General features: G+C 45.1%; 1 protein-coding gene across 16 annotated transcripts in view; it reads left to right on the plus strand.

Annotated features, from left to right (window-relative positions):
* PLEKHM3 (pleckstrin homology domain containing M3) overlaps nt 1-16,082 on the plus strand; it is a 96,155-nt gene that overhangs the window by 1,494 nt on the left and 78,579 nt on the right. For 4 of the 16 annotated variants that reach the window (XR_010369100.1, XR_010369099.1, XR_010369101.1 and 1 more), the window contains exon 1: nt 13,104-13,509. The gene's annotated coding sequence lies outside the window, so the exon portion shown is untranslated. Of the gene's footprint in view, nt 1-2,677; nt 3,204-6,268; nt 6,440-9,481; nt 9,741-13,099; nt 13,510-16,082 lie in introns of those variants that run through there. The other 12 variants (XM_064434092.1, XM_064434094.1, XM_064434095.1 and 9 more) reach the window with 7 other exon arrangements.

Below are 16,082 nucleotides of genomic sequence, written 5' to 3' on the forward strand. Positions count from 1 at the left end.
TGTTACTATTGTTGAAGCATAGCATTCACCAAGGCTGATACCTGAAGCAGAACTTCTTTTGCACAGGTCAGCCAGAGTTTACCATCTGTGCCCACAGAACCAAACTAGGTTATTGACATCAGCACTTACTCTGATTCCTTCTTGCTGTTTTAGAATGAATGGTTAACTTTCAGCTACCTGAGAAGTGTCATTTCAAAACCTAGTACTTTAGCTCTCTTCTAGGTGACAGTGAGCTGTGTCAGAAATTTCTGAAAGAGAAGCAGTGAAAAATACAGAAGAAAGATGTAGGAAAGTCTGTACCACAATGAAAATGTGCACCAAAACTAACTCTTGCTTTTGAGAATCCCATATAATATGTTCTGAAATCCTGGAGCATGAGCCAAACTGGCATTGTGGATATGAGCACAAGCTACCACAAACCTCCAAAACCCTCTCAGCAGCAGCACACACACAAATTTGTTCCCGTTCACCTCAAGCCAGAAAAGAAGTCTCTACTTAGGCCACATACTAAGTTAAAGTTAATTTTTAGTATGATTTTACCAGATCCCAGTTTAAATGGGTTGCTTGAGAAAGCAGTCTAAAAACAATGGTGCAGTCAAAACTTGAAGCTTCATTTTTTAAAAGTAGAAGCTGAAAAAAATTAATCTGTTCAAATCTGTAATTCCTGTTTTCCATTGGAAGGGAGACAGAGGGGAAATAGTATTTACCTGACTATTGCTACATAGTGTAATAGGTAATAGTCTGATTAATTTATGCCAGAAAGGAGTGCTCATCTCTTAAAGCACTGAGACAAAAATACCATTCTTTTGGAAATTTTAATTAGTTTTATTTTTAAATTTTCTATCTATATTTACGTGAACAGATATTTTAATATATGGTATGAGTAAAACAGGCAATTTTTTTGATTTTGTGATGGTTGGTTCTCATTGCTAATGCACATCTTGATGTTCTAATCCACATTTGTTACATTACCACTTATACAGGGGCAAGCAATGCCAGACAGTAGGGAATTAGCACAGAGTGGGACATCCAAAACTACTCCTAGCTTTTTTCAGATTTTTGTTTGTTTTGAGTGGCAGTAGATAACTGACAGTAATAATTTAGAGCCTACTGCTTCCTTGGAAGGTCTGTGCCCTGCTGTAAATTTTTTGTCATCCTCAGGATCAAGCAGAAGAGAGAGGCTGAGGATTCTGCTGTTTGGAAAACAATGGCTGCAGGGTTACAAAGTGTGGGCAGGGGACACAGCCACAATCTCTATATCCAGCAGATGAGAGAACAAGGAATTAAATAGAAGATGGATGTGAGCCCTGGTTTTCTTCTGATGTTACCATGTTAGATCAAAAGATTTCTAGGGGAATTAATGAGCAGTACTGCAAGAGAAAGCAGAGGTGGGAGCTTGGTGATGGCATCTGGCTAACTCCACTAAGTCATCCAGCTACTTCTGTAGCATTGGAAGTGAGAGGATACTTCTCCAGTCCTCCTTTAGACTGTTTGGAAGGAGTGTGTTCTATCCCAGACTATCCTTTCCCTAATTCTTGACTTTGGGAGGGATGATGCCAGTTAAGCCAACAGGTTATGAGAGGAGATGGATGTTGGCTAAGTGCACCCTGCTCAGACAACAAACATAAGTAGCAGTTCTTATAAATTGCCAGTTCTTTCTGGAGCAGGTTGCTCTGTAGACATCAAGAGATGGCAAATATAGGAGGTAACTATACTTCTGGAGGCTGCAAAACCCGAGATGTGAATGTGCAGCCTCATGCAGTGCACATACACGTGTAACTGTAATAATTTGTTAATAGTAACTGCTGCAAAAAACTTGGCAGAAAGCCCCTTTCAGTCATCCTATGAAAAGCAAATAGCTTGTTTCCATGTGGCAGCTCAATAAGGCAAGAACCTCAGAAACTGTTTGTAGAATGTACAGCAGTTTGACAAAGACTGTGATTAAAAAATTATTGTTTTCTGAAGTGTTAGGTGGTTTGCTTGTGTGTTAAAAGAATTGTAAACATTTGGCATGGCTGTTACCATGTATTGCTGCTTTTGTGCTGAGCAGTCACTGAAACCTACATTATAATTCCATACTCAGAAATCTGATTTTTTTTACCTTTGATTAGAGAATACAGTCTCCAAGCTGTTTTCAAGCTGGCATTATAGAAGAATTAGAGGGTTTATTCTAATTAGATATTGAAATTTAAGAAATGTAATAAAATCACTAGCAGCTGTAATCAATGACAGTCTTCAGTGAATTGTGAAGTCAAACTCTTGGGAAGGGTCTGGATGGTTTGTGAATCATTAGTGACTCTGCTTTCTCCAGCTAACATCAAAAATTCATTTTCAGCTCCTGTCAGCCGGTGTCCAGCATTGCTTTGTTCTGCAGACAGGTGGAGAGAGAGGGCTTGCAGTGGGGTGGCCCATGCAATGACAGACAGGAGGTCCATGAGGTGGTGCATGTAAGACACCAGAAAAAGTAGCACTGAAGGGAGAGGCAGTGCCAAAGTTGTAAATGTAGATGAACTCTAAGCAATTACCAGCATCATTAGGCACCATGCTGGAGTATCAGCACTGATAGATATGTGGTTATCTCAGCCTGGCCTGACCTGGTTTTCCACATCAGCTGATTGCCCTGAACTTCACCCTTTGAGTCTTTTCCCCCTGCCCTGGCAGTAGTGGGTATGAGAGAGGCTGCAGTGTCCCTGCCTAGCACAGTGCTCTTCTTTTCCTAAGAAAAGCCACAACACTTGTTTTGTGTGTGGGACACTGGGACTCTCTGGCCACAACATGAGTGCATGAAGTTAAAGCATCTCAGACTGTATGAAGGGAGAGGGAGAGGTCCCTGGACTTCCAGTGCTACTTACTCTGCAACTTGCAACCTTGACTGAAGTCTGTGATCATCCCAACAAGACTGGACCAGTTTGGATTTAATACAGAGAAAGATTCTTGTATTAACAGCTTCTTCAAAACTGAAACCTCGTAGGGAGTTTAATAGGTGCTTGATCTTTCTGGAATATTGATGGCACTGATGGATGTGTGATGTATATGAAGGACAAGACTTGGATGTCAAAGGCAGGACAGCAGACAGTGGTGCAGAGTCACTGGGAATGTTACAAGCAACAGAAATCTGCAATGCCTGCCTGGACTACAGAGTTGTGGCTTTCTTCTGAACATGGGAAAAGGAGCTCTCTAAACTGCTGAGCACTGGTGTAAAGGTTGGTGTTACTTCTGTGTACTAGTTTGGCTTGCAGTTTTCACCAGCAACTGTATGTAGCAGCAAATCCATTTGAACTTTCCTACCTTGTCAGGAATTTTTCCTCACTCTGACATTCTTTGCTCTCTCTGTGTTTTGAGAGAATTGCTGTGCCATAGAGAGAGGCTTCCTGGGCCCCAGGCACAACAGAAATACTGTAGTCAGTGGAGCAGAGACATAGAGGCTTTAGCATGTTTGTGCTTGTTACCTCTACAACCACTCCCACATGAGACCAAAAAAGATGTTGGCTACATGGCTCCTTCTTTCCTTGACTCTGGGAAAGGAAACTTGCCAACACACTCTGGAAGATTTAAATTGTAGCCCAAAGATGCCTTTCTCACTCACACGATTTACTCAAGTAACGCCATTTAGGTGCTCCTGGGGAAGGGGAGCTCTAACACCACTGAAACAATCCTGTTTTGCTCCCAAATGCTATAAAATGGAAGGAAAGACTAGAGAATCTCTAACTGGAATATTGTGGTCTGAGGTACTGTAAAGGATAATTTCACCCACTTATTATCCAAGTTCATTCTATTTTCTCTTTTTATTTCTTTTCTGGTGACAGTGCTCGTCTAAACAATGAGCACAGCTCCAAGGCCAGAACCATCTTCTTGCCAGTTTATATTGGTCTCCTGTGAAAGCTAATGACCAGAGTGGATTTGTAAAATCTGTACCTGTGTTTCATGGATTAGGATGTAAACTAAGATCCTGCCTTTTTCTGTCCTGTGAGTGTGTTTGCCTCATCGTTCTTAGGGTGACAGTGTTTAGCTATGTACACATAACTGGCTTAAAGGATTTTGGTTTGGGTGTGTTTTTTTTTTTTTTTGGGGGGGGAGGTTTGTTTGTTTGTTTGTTTTGTTTTGTTGGTTGGTTTTGGGTTTTTTTGTCCAAAAAAGAAAAGGGTCAGACTTCCTTCATCTTGCTGGTATTTCCTTATATTTGCTCTCTGTTCCTTTAGGATGACAAAGGTACCAACTGCATTAATCCTTTTTGATGCTAGAGGGAGCTCATAGCTTGAGCAGTCAGAATGAATCATGATACCTTGCACAATTCTTGAGGAAACACAGATGGAAAGTAAAGTGCTGTTGATGACTATAATGCACCTTTTTCCATCACTGGCAAAATTAGAAGAGCTGAATGTATCTGCTTAGGAAATTACACATGGCTTTCAGAGACACTATGTTGAAACGCTGTAGCTGCAATTTCTTCTATATCTGAGTACCTCCCTGCTGTGACTGGATTTATCTTCCCAGCTTCTTCTGAGGAAATAAGTTGTCTCTCATATCTCTATGAATACACAGGACCTGTAACACCAGGAGCACTTGTGTTATGTGTGTGTATATATACACAGAGTAGTAGTCCAAGCAAAATTCTCAAAAGCACTCAGGGAGGAGAACACTGTGAAACCCAAGGTAACATTGTGAAACATTGACTGACTCTTTTGCCATCTCCTCGTTGTTCTTCAGTAGGGATCTGTCACTGTAACAGTGCAGATGACAGCACATTAGCAACCGGAATTTGGGGTCTTTGGAGGCTGAAACGCAACCACATTTGAACTGGCCTAGCTTAAATATATTAGCTGATAACCATAATCAGAACAAATTTTAATTTACATTGCATCCATTTCATCATTCTGAATTCTTGACGTGTGGACTGCCAATCCTAGTGAGCAAGTGTCAGGGCAACAGCAAAAGGACAATCGTACTGCTCCAGTGCATGAGGCAAGGCAGGCTTCCTTCAGTGCAAGCTTTGCAAGCCAGGCTTGGCGTTCGTGCCGGGGCAGCTCTGCCCGGGAGAGTGGCCATGGTGGGCAAAATGTAATCTATCGGATAGGAAGGTCCATATAGACAGGTGGCTGTTAGGTATGACACAAAATAACCACTCAAATGCAAGCCACAGTATTTCAGTGGCATATTACTGCTAGAAACATCCTGTCCTCCTGGATATAGATCCTGTTAGGGAAGCCAGACAAAGGGGGCTCTTGCAAAGGGCTGAAGATGGGAAGACATTGACTTTATAGATACCTATGCATAAGTACTACAGTTTTGATTTGCAGCTCTGTCTGATTTGTGGAATAGAAGATACTTCAGCCCTCTTCAGGGTATACTCAGATACAGGGTGCCTAAGCTTTTCTCCTTGGTATCTTGTGACACAGTTGTCTAAAGCTTGATTCCTTGGGCTTTACTCTCACAGCATGCAGTAAGTACTAAAAGCTGTTACTGTCTTATAGGTGACACTGTAGAGACTCCTCTGCCAAGGCAAACTGATGTTCCTTTATCACCTAAGAGGTTCATCTGCATGAACACCAATACATCATTTTTACTTACTTGGATTCCCTGTTAATTCTATCAGCCTTTCCCCCTCTTTTTATTTGTGCCCTAGTTTTAAAAGTTAAAATTATAAAGGCTGTGAGACTGCTTATTATAACACACACTATTGAGGCTGACCATATTCTTGGATGTACTTTGAACAGGAGTACCGTGATGCATAGATGGAGTAAAGAGGATTTTCGGTCTCAGGATAGTATTTGTATAGCAGTTGTAGCTATGGGAAAATTATACATGTGGGCCACATTTATGGTCTTGAGAGCTCTGGTCCTTATACCAGAAAGAAAAAGAGCCCTGAGGCTGCTCTAACTTCCATGGAACTGCAGCTGCACCTGAAAGGCTAAAACATCAACCAGAGTTCCCTGCTCTGCTACTTGCTAATGAAATTAGCATTAAGATGAAGAGTCACTGTAGAGAAGTACAGAGGCAGACACTGAAGGTCTGGCTGTAACTTCATAGGAGAAAATAAAAGCAACTTGCTAGCAGCAGCAATTACAAGTGGTCAGTTGTTGTAGACTTTTTTTTAAGGCAGAGTCAATAGATTATGTTTGTGAAAGCTTTGGCATCTCAGACTTCTTCTAGATAGGATCTGGATCAGGGATCTCTGTCCAAACCTTTCCATGGGGATTGGGATGGAAGTTATTGCTGTAAAACATCTGTTCACTTATCTCACTCCAGCTTCAATATTTCCTTCCCACAGCATTTGCATCCCAGCAAGGAGCTCACATAAGCTGTATCCACACTGAATGCAAGCAGTGTCTTGTGAGACATCCCTGAATTGGCTGGAGGTTCCACATGGTTGTGCTGCCATGCAGAGGGACTGGCCCAGGCTCTGGGAGCAGGATGGCTGCTCACCCCTCCCCATGGATAGGTGAGTGAAGGGTTGCACAGACAGCACTGAGGTGTCAGTGTTCCTCCCAGTGCCAAAGCTGGCAGGATTGGTGCTGGATAAGGGAATCTCTGCTCTGAGCTGCCTCCCATGGTATAGATATTCCTCTCTTCTGCCATGTTAAAGACCTCACAGGATGAGTGAGCAATGTCCTGACACCAGAATAAGGTCAGTGCCTATGATGGGGAAGCTGGAGAAAGCATGGACTGCACCAAACAGGCACAAAATGCCAACACACTTGGTGGGGCCAGGACAAGGAGAGAATTGGGCTTGGAGCAAAGGTAGGCAGGGAGAGTTCATAGGCAGGTAGAGCAGAGCAGAAGACACGTCAGGAAATGAGAGTACTGAACATTCAGCTGCATCCCTTAAGGCTGCCTATACCTCTGTAAGATGGGGAGGCTAAACACAGTGTAGGAATACAGGAGCCACTCCTGGCAAGGATAGGAGTTCATGAAAACTTGATTTCTCAGTCTCTATCAGTGCAGAGTTTAAGTGTTCTTAAATATACCCTTGCAGCACCACTTCCCTTTCTGGACAGGGAAATGGAGATGTGGAGACTAAAGCAGCTTGCTTAACTCACACAGGAAGCCCATGGCATATCAGAGGAGTAAAGGAAGAAAGTCACCACCCTAATCTGGCATTCCTGCCTGTAAACCTTTCTAAATGGGGCTGCATGGACAAGCAAAAATGTCACACGGTCACTACTGTTCCCCCTATTCTAGTGGACCTAGGCTGCTGAGTGAGTGCTTTTCTGTGCCACTCCTGTTATTCAGGAGAATGGCCTGCAGGAATCAAAAGGAGGTGCAGGAAGCACCAGTTGAGGGCATTAGAGGGACAGGTTTTTGCTAAACTGGCAGAACAATACTTATTTAGTAGAGAAAGAAGAGCTCTAAGGGTACCAAGACAAAGCAGGGAAGTTGCATTGAACAAAATCAGGATGGCACTTGCAGAGATTAATAGCTGTTTCCCGTCCCACATGTCTTCTCCCTGCAAACATACACAAAGGATTTTCTGGAAATGCATACTTTACTCCTCCTCACTCCAGTCCAGTTTCCCCTGGGTTTCAAGACAAAGGTCCAATTGAATAAATAGCTAAAGATACATTAAATAAAATCAAACATAATTCGAGGCACAATCCAAAATTGCACACCCAGTGAAGGCCTTTTAATTGTTTTAGTAGGATTCAGATCAGATCCCAGTCAGGTAGTTTATTTGAAGTGTAACAGGATAAAAGTAGTAGAGTGAAGTAGAACAACCTGGAGGAATCCACTTGCACTCATTGTCTGTTAGCTTCAAGTGCTAGTACAATTAATAATAATAATAATAATAGAAATAAATAAAGGGGGAAGGTGGTGAGAATATCTATAGATGCCAAACTATAAGTGTTAACTGGGTTGATGATATCTGGTGTAGTCATTCCCTGCTCACTGCAGGAACTAGACCTGGAGGAGAGTAAATTGGACAAAGACTTGCAGACAAGATGGTGGCTCTTAGACTGAAGCTTTGCTTCCAAGACCTTACTTGCTGAGTTTCTATCTCTTTGTACCTGATGTCTCACCTTCAGCTGTCCTAGTGTGGCTGAAGTTCCAAGAAATAGATCCCCCAGTCTCTCGTTGCCCATCCTATCTCTGTCACTGGGAGATAGGATACTGTGAGCTCCTCATTTCAGCCTGCGTGCACAAGCTGCTCACTGAGCTTTCCATCATGTGGGATCTCAAGACTCCCCCTTCTCATGACAAATCTCTGCCTTGACCATTCTTTCTTTACATGTTGCAATTTCTTATTTTTTGGTATCCATATCTTCTAAGCCATAAACCAACTTTTTTTTTTCCACCTTTCTGTTAATTTCCCCTTGCTTTGGATATCAGTGAGATTTCAATTCTTCCTTCTGAGTCACTGCTTTGTTTTTGTTCAAATATTGCTTCATTTGCAACAAAGCTCGCAGTATTATCTGCTAGTGGCAAAGAAGGAGGACTTTTAAAGCAAAGCCCATGCTAGAGGCCAGGTCCTATGCTACTAGTAGTCATTACTTTATGCATGTTTAATGATTATTCTTATAAGAAGAAAAAAAGAATATAAACAGAAACTGATTAACGTGAAGAAGGAAATGCTGAAAACAGGATGGATTTTCTGTATAAGGAGTATGATCCTGAAATGCAATTCAAGAGGGTGAAGGAATACCAGAGATCTTGATATGCTGCAGTAGGACTCTGGAGAAGGAACTGTATTGACTTCCTAGCTCTGCCATGGGAGGAATGACCTCAGGTGTTATTTAATTTCACTGAGGCTTAGCTCTCTGTGTGTAAAGGGTGATTATTCTTTCTTTGACTTGCAAGATTGTTCTGAGATAGTTTTATCCTACAGAGATGGTGTTCAGAGGAGCACCTTGGAGAAGTTTCTTTTGTTAGAAGAGATGCAGTTACTGGTGAAATGTTGAAAAGGCAAAAATCATGAAAATTTCAAAACTACCAAGCCCTGAGGAGCAAGGGTAAACTCCTTTGTGGAGGCTGTTTCTTCAAACCAGTCACGTGGTTGAAGTGAGGAGTCTGTCTGCACATATCTTTCTTCCTCTGTTTGTGATAAACCTTTAGCAACAGAATATCTGCCTAAGTGAAGAGGAGTGGGTGGGTGCCTGTGCAGAGAATTTGGTTATTCCATACCTCGGCTGAATTAAATAATTTATCATAACAAAAGAGGCTCAGCAGTGAGGTTCCCAAGACTGCTGCCCTGCACTTGTACAGGCACAAAGGCACTGCTTTGTCTCTGCAGTCCATTTACTGGTTGTGCAGTACAACTATCTACTTGAAGGTGAGATAGAGTGTCCATAGCTTGGCTTCAGTCAAAGACCTTCCCAAGTGCTGGGGAATAATTTCCTTTTTTTGTTCTTGAGATTCCTCATTGGCTAAAAATGAGTCTAGAAGTTCTCAACCTTGTATCCACACCACCTTGGAACGGGCTGTATTGTTCAATACTCATATCTGTGTGTACCACTACAGTTCTCTCTTTCAATGCTGTCTTTTGCAGACATCTCCTGAGACCTCTTGGCTCCATTTCCCTGTTTTAGTGACCAGCATGCATCTGACCCTGTAATATTGGAAATTGCCTCAAAAACTGGCTGGCCCCTTACAGCTGGTGGTTGAAGATGGGGGCAGTGTAGGAGCCCTCTGAAGAATATTAGCTGCATGCTCCTGAAAGTGGCTCTGAAGAACGTCAGGATAGAGGTTCATGCTTGCTTTTGCCTCAGTCCATCTCTTCATCACCACAGACTGCTCACAGCCAGAAGGTAGGAGACATGGGCCCATGCTAAATCCCAGGCTTCCTTCTCCAGCAGTGTGGGAAGGGGAGGCTGCTCCAGCCGTGCATTCCCAGCAGCATCTCCCAGTCACAGCTGCTGGATAATGGACAGCAGCCCCAGGTTTTGCTGCGAGAACTTAATCTGCACTGTCGTCCCTCATTACTGCCACTCAGTGCCGTCGTGTCCGGCCATGAAGGGTCACAAGATGACATGAGAGAGGTCGGGCAGGGGGTGTACAAAAGGGTCTAGCAAGCACCGGGAAATATGGAAAGGCTAAAAAGAGAACAGCTACCCAAACGATGCTCCAAGCGGCTCGGTGGGGATGGGGCTGAATGCGGCTGGGTTCACACTAAGTTTTCCCGAAGGTCACTCTGCAATATGGTAACTCCCAGCCCGGCTGTCAGTGCCCATAAAGGCAGCTCTCCTCACAGCGCGGGGGTGGGGAAGGGAAGGAGGTTTGTTTAGAAGCATTAGTGCACCCCTCCCCCGGCCCCATTAGTGGCCCTTATTAAACCAACACAGACAAAGAGCAAAGATGCCCTCGTTAATGGAGAGTCTTCGATAATTACTCTGCTCTGCCGCTTCTTTTGGGGCCTGAATAGCCTTTGAATAATGTTTCTCTTGCTGTGGTTGCAGACAATACCCTCGCAGACTGCTTTAAGCGGTGCCAATCCCATTAGCAGAAGAATAGCAGAGCTTTCTGGTTGTGTGGGTGTGTGTGCTCACGGGAGGACAGCGGGCTCGCAGTGGGAACAGACCACGCTGCCCACTGCTTCGCTCTTCTCTCCTGCCCTCCAGGGCCCAAGGAAGCAAAGCAGGCAAGTGCTGGGCGAAACTCCCTCTCAGAAACCATCTCCCTGTTTGAGCAGCCCCCTGCCAGGGGCTTGTGAGAGCCGTGCACTGCAGGAGGGCAGAGACGGGCACGGCTGCTCACCAGGAGGGAAGGGAAGGGAAGGGCTGGGAGGCAGAAACCCGCAGGACTGTGGTGCCTCCAGCCTTTCCTCAGGCTCCCCAGGCACAGCTCTCCTCGCGCCCACACAGAATTCCTAAGGGGACGGAGACCCAAGAGCCCCAAAATCAGAATCAGGCAAGAATAAAGCTGCTGCTTTACTATACAGAGATGAGAAACTCATCCTTCTGCATGCAGTTGATTACAGAGCATGAAAATGGCTGTGCCACCCAATTTTGGGAGGGTTAATTTTGTGCTGCACACCCCAAGCAGGAAGCTAATTAGTCTGTTCAATGGGTAGCTATCAGCCAAACTTGGAAGAGTTGGGATAATTCTACCTGAGCCTTTCTCTTTGATCTCCCCTTCTGCATGATAAGTGAAAATAGTGTATAGCCGCGCTGGCTGTGGTGTTTAATTTAATCATCTGATGATATTTATTTTCACAAACACGAATTCAAGCAACAATTATCAGAAAGGCTTCATCTTGTGCTGAACGCTCCAGTTAATGGCCTTTCTGTGAGGAAATAGCTTCTATGTAGGGAGTCAGTAATTAAAACGTGTGAAAAAGGCCATTTTTTCAGAGGCAGTGGAAGACTGGTGGGTCTAATGCTCAGCTGGGATGAGCTGTCAAGTCGGTCAATGGCCACAATAAATAGGCATTGCTCCTTCCACATTATGCCAGCAAAGGATGTGCCCAGAGGGTTGTTGAGAGTTTCCCAGTTTGAGAAGGAGGTTTTGATTCTTGTCAATAGGAGCCAAACTTAGGAATACATGGTGCAGTGATCTGGTCTTTGAAAGATGGTTCTGGAATACTCATGGAAGGTGTTTGGATTGAAGGAGCACCTGGTCCTGCAAACTGTCCCACAAGGAAAGCAGCTAAGTTAAGTTTCTAGTATTACTAAAAAGAGACATTTCCCCCCTCTTTCAACACAGTGTTGAAACTAAGGAAAAAATTACATTTGACATATTCCAAATAGAAGGAAGAGGAGTTCCTTTATGACTTTGTCATATGGAAAAATAAGGTACAATTTTTTTACTCATGCAGGTAACCACCATATGGCTCCATGCACAGTTCAGTGTTGGGCCACATGCTGATGGTTGGTAAGCAGCAAGGACAAAGCTGGAAATGAAGCTGTGAGGAAGGTTCTGACAGATAGCCACCACTATGTCTTTAACCAGTATATCTTACTGGAAACAGCTTGTGATTTCATGTTGGGGGACAATGATATGCTTAAAAATGAAAATTGAAAAATCTGAAGCTTGCATTCTGAAAGATATATATAGTAATAACAACCAAACAATTTTTCAAAGGTTCCTATTTCTTCAGAGCTGAGAGTGTTTTTCTGCAGCTTTGAGAGATAGTGTTGATATTTGGAGGTTTTTTTTTCCTCTCTCCACTGGCACACAGACTGCAGGAAGAAAAATCTCTATTAGAGGAATCAGAAGCAAGGAAGAGATAGGTTTTTTTACAGTGCACACTGTCTGTTTTTCTCCCCTGACAGCTGTGTCCTCCCAGGTAATGGACCAGCATGCCCTGTGCACGATCTGGTTGGGTCTGAAAGGAAACTTTTGTTTGTAACTGGAAGAGAGGCAAAGTTCTGAAACATTGTCACAGGCTTTCTAGAGAGTCTCTTGTAGCCTAAGAGATAAATGTTTAAGTACCATTTGACAAAAGGCTGGATGGTGATAAATAACATGGCAGGTAATGATACTGCCTTGTCCTTTGTGGGATCTAGGTGGATACAGCTGAATTGGAATAAAAAAGATCAATCCTTGACTGTTACCCACTGAAGAAGCCATTCATCTTTGGGAGCAGGACTTGGAATGTATGGTGGTCTAGTAATATGTTATTTTTGGAGACCAAGATTAATTATTCAGCCAGATTAACTGGTATTTTGTGTGCCAAAGGCTCTCATTTATCCTTGCTGTCACTGAAGTGAGATAACCCATTCAAATACTACTTCGTTAGTTGTACCAGTTGCATTTTGCAGTACACACTAAATGGTTGACGTGTGAGGAGATGAAAAACTACTTGTGGAAGCTGACCTAACTCCTGCCTTTTGCTGTGGATTGTGAATCTGCCTGATGGATTCAGTTCAGCACCACATCTTGTGGCTGCACTTCAGCACTAACCCGGTCTCTGCTGCTCAGCACAGCCCCACCGACTCTGCTGTGGCACAGCCGGCGAGCCAGCACCGCGCCCCTGAGCCTAGACCTGAGCGTGGTGCTGCGGCATTCAGGTGCACCCCTCATCCCGACGTGCCTATTTCTTGCCGTGAGGTTATTTTTACAGACCAGTATTGCCGGGTCGGTTGCCACGCTACCTGAAACAAGCCATTTGTAATTGTCTTGTCTTTGTTGTCCTTGGGTAACAGGTTCTGCTAGAGATCCTTTCGCTGCCCTGGGGCGATATGGATTCATGCACCTTCGCGCCTGGGGAAGCGAGCTCGCACTCGGGACTGTTAAAATCCCGTTAGGATTTTGCTTTTCCCATCTGTCCTGAAGTCGAGTGCCAGCTCCCTGAGAATCTCGGCTGCAACTTTGCCCTCGGTGATTATACAGGAAAATCTGCGGTTTTCCTAGTGCTGTGTTTTACGGGAAGTGAGACTGGCGGGCTGCCGGCCCGGGCGGCCGCTCCTCGGGCCGGCGCTCGGCGGCGCGGCGCTGGCAGGAACCTTGGTGCGGCGGAGCCGTTTCCCGCGGCGGCCGGGACGGCTTTGCGGCGGGACGCGGCGGCAGGAGGGGCCGCGGGGCCGGGCCGGGCAGCGCGGGCCCCTCCCGGAGCACGGCGCGGCGCGGCCGGCGCAGGTAAATCAATCCTCCCTGGGGCCGCGGGCGGGCGGGGCCGCGGGGGGCTGCGAGGCTCCGCGGCCCCTCCGGGCGGGCGGCCGGGCCGGGCTGCCCGCAGCCTTCGCCGCGCTGCCTGCCCGCCCGAGCGTGCGGGGCTGTGTGCGAGGGCCCGGCCGCGTTTGCATTTGTAGCACAAACACGGCTGCGGTCATGTGCTCGTCTGGAAGGACATGTTCCCCTCTGCATAAAAAGGCCCCGTGCTTTCCCCACCCGGCTCACGGTCTCTCGGCAATTTGGGTGCTGCTCGAGTCAGACTCCAGTATGTGTAGGTGCAGGGTGCTGACATCCCTCGCTATTTTAATAGCCCAGAGTGTGGCATAATGCCCCGGTCTTCTTACCTTGCAGTAAAATTGCTTCTTTTAAGGGCCAGGCACCCAGACACAGGCAGTGGAGTTACACCTTCTGGAATCAAACAGGCCTGACAAGAGAGTCTGTGTTACGTGGGAATGAATGTGTGCTAGCTGGAGTATCAGCAGAAATGCTGGGGTCACTGGCAGGGTGAGGAGAGGGAGGGGAGAAACTCGGGTGTAGGGCATCATGCCTTGCTCCTGATCTGTTCTGCAAATATGCACAAATGGTCCTCATCCTGCAAAGCTTTACAGACAAATCTCACTTTCAGCACTGCATACCCTACCAACTGACTACAAAAAGTCGCAATAAGAGCAAGAAAGCATCTGAATCTTAGTTGGTCCAGTGCCCATACTTTAAGCAACAGTAATTTTAATCTTGCCACTTCTATGTCTTATTTATTCAAAATGAATGAATTAATTTTGGGACTGAAATCAGAAATCTAATGTGAAACAGAGGAGTGAAAGTTCCTATCAGTCTATAGTAGCTAGATACATTGTTCCTGCAGGACCTGATCAGACTGAAGCAGGTTATTGTTAGCATTTCAATATCATCAGGTGCCTAGAGGTTTCTACGGGGCTTCTGCTAAGATTTCCTGTAATGGAGGTGTAGTTTAGTTCGGAGAAGAGCAAGCACTTGTGCTGGATAGTCAGTCACACAGCTCGGTAGTGGTGCCAGTGGTCACAGCCATCCCACAGGGTTGGCTGTTGTGGCAGGGCTGCCAGGACCTGAGCATTTGGGTTGCTGTGGGAGGTTGCTGAACTTCAGCGCTCTTTGGATCAGTGCTTCTTCTCCTTCTCCAGCCAATTTATGTGTCAAAGCACCGTGGTCCTGGCTGTTTGAAAAACAAGAGAAGAGCTTAGATTGAGGTCTGAAAAGAGGCTGTGATGAAGCGTTGTATTTCCTTCAATGTCAGCATGCAACTGCTAACAGCTACAGGAAATCCTGGTCTCACTGCACAGGCTTGTACTGTCCCAGCTGATTCTTTGGGTGCCTCAGTTGGAGAGAGGAGTTAGCTCCAGCTGCAGAGCAGGGCTGCTCAGAAAGCTGTGCAGTACAGATTTGGATGTCAAGTGTGTTTTCTTACAGCTGTGCCAGGATCTCAGGGAAGATACGGTCTTCTATGTCCTTGTGGGAGATGGTGTGTTTCCTATATTCTTTTGGGCCTCTGAGACAATGCAAGCTGTTATTCCCAGCTATGTTTTTTAATTCTGTTCACAGCTCAACAAGGGCAAATTGAAAATGCCTTAATTTTTGAACTTAAAAAAAAAGTCAAGCATTTAAGGACTGTCTTTTCTCTTCAATCTAGTCCTAGAAAACGTGAAGAGATACCTGCAAAATTTCAGTTTGCATTAAATAGAAGTGTTGTTTGGTTTTTTTTAAAGAAAAGTTTTATTTCACCTGACGTATACAAAGTTGCTCCACATCCTAGCAGGAGCCAAGCTGCTCCATAGAGGCAGATACAATTAGAAGTATTAGACTGAGTCATGTTTGTTGTTTCCTGCTTGTTTAGTTCAATCACGTTTCCTCTTGCACTGGAGGAGCTTGTATCACCCCTCTTGTATGCCCTGTTCCCTGACAATGTCTGTACTCTGTGCTGAATCAGGAGGTGACAGGCTGTTTTGTAGTGTGTGTGCCTGGCAGAACAGGCAGTGTTCTTGTAGACAAGGACAGCATGTCAAATCCAAGTTACACAACTTTAGACAAAACTGGAATATGAGCACAGAAATCATTCAGTCCCTTGGGTTGTTATTTGAGGCTACAGGTGTGTTTAAGACCACAGATCCATGTCTAGGGCCAAATCACTGCACTGCTGTGTTCTTTTTGTCCCTGTGAATGTTGTGAGGTCAGGCAGCCACCGGGCAGCATGCAGAGGGGGTGGTCTGGGTTTCAGTCTGATGTGACCTAAGAAAGTGCCCACGTGCTGATGGGTTTGGCTGGCTGCAGCCTGGGCTGTGTGTCACCACCAGCTGCTCCCCTGTGGTCAGTCCGCTTGGCGTTTTGTTGCCTTCCTTGTTAAAGTCCTTTATCCTTCATGCCAGTCCAGCTGCTGAGATTTGAAATGGTTATTCATCCCCAGGAAATGACACAGCCCTTCATTGCTTGGTGGTGCTCCCCAGCCAGGAGGCATGTGTGTCAGATGGCTGCAAGGCATACAGTGAGTGATAAAGATCTTGGGAGAG

Source organism: Passer domesticus, chromosome 10 (assembly GCF_036417665.1).
Source record: "Passer domesticus isolate bPasDom1 chromosome 10, bPasDom1.hap1, whole genome shotgun sequence".
NCBI classification, from domain to species: Eukaryota; Metazoa; Chordata; class Aves; order Passeriformes; family Passeridae; genus Passer; species Passer domesticus.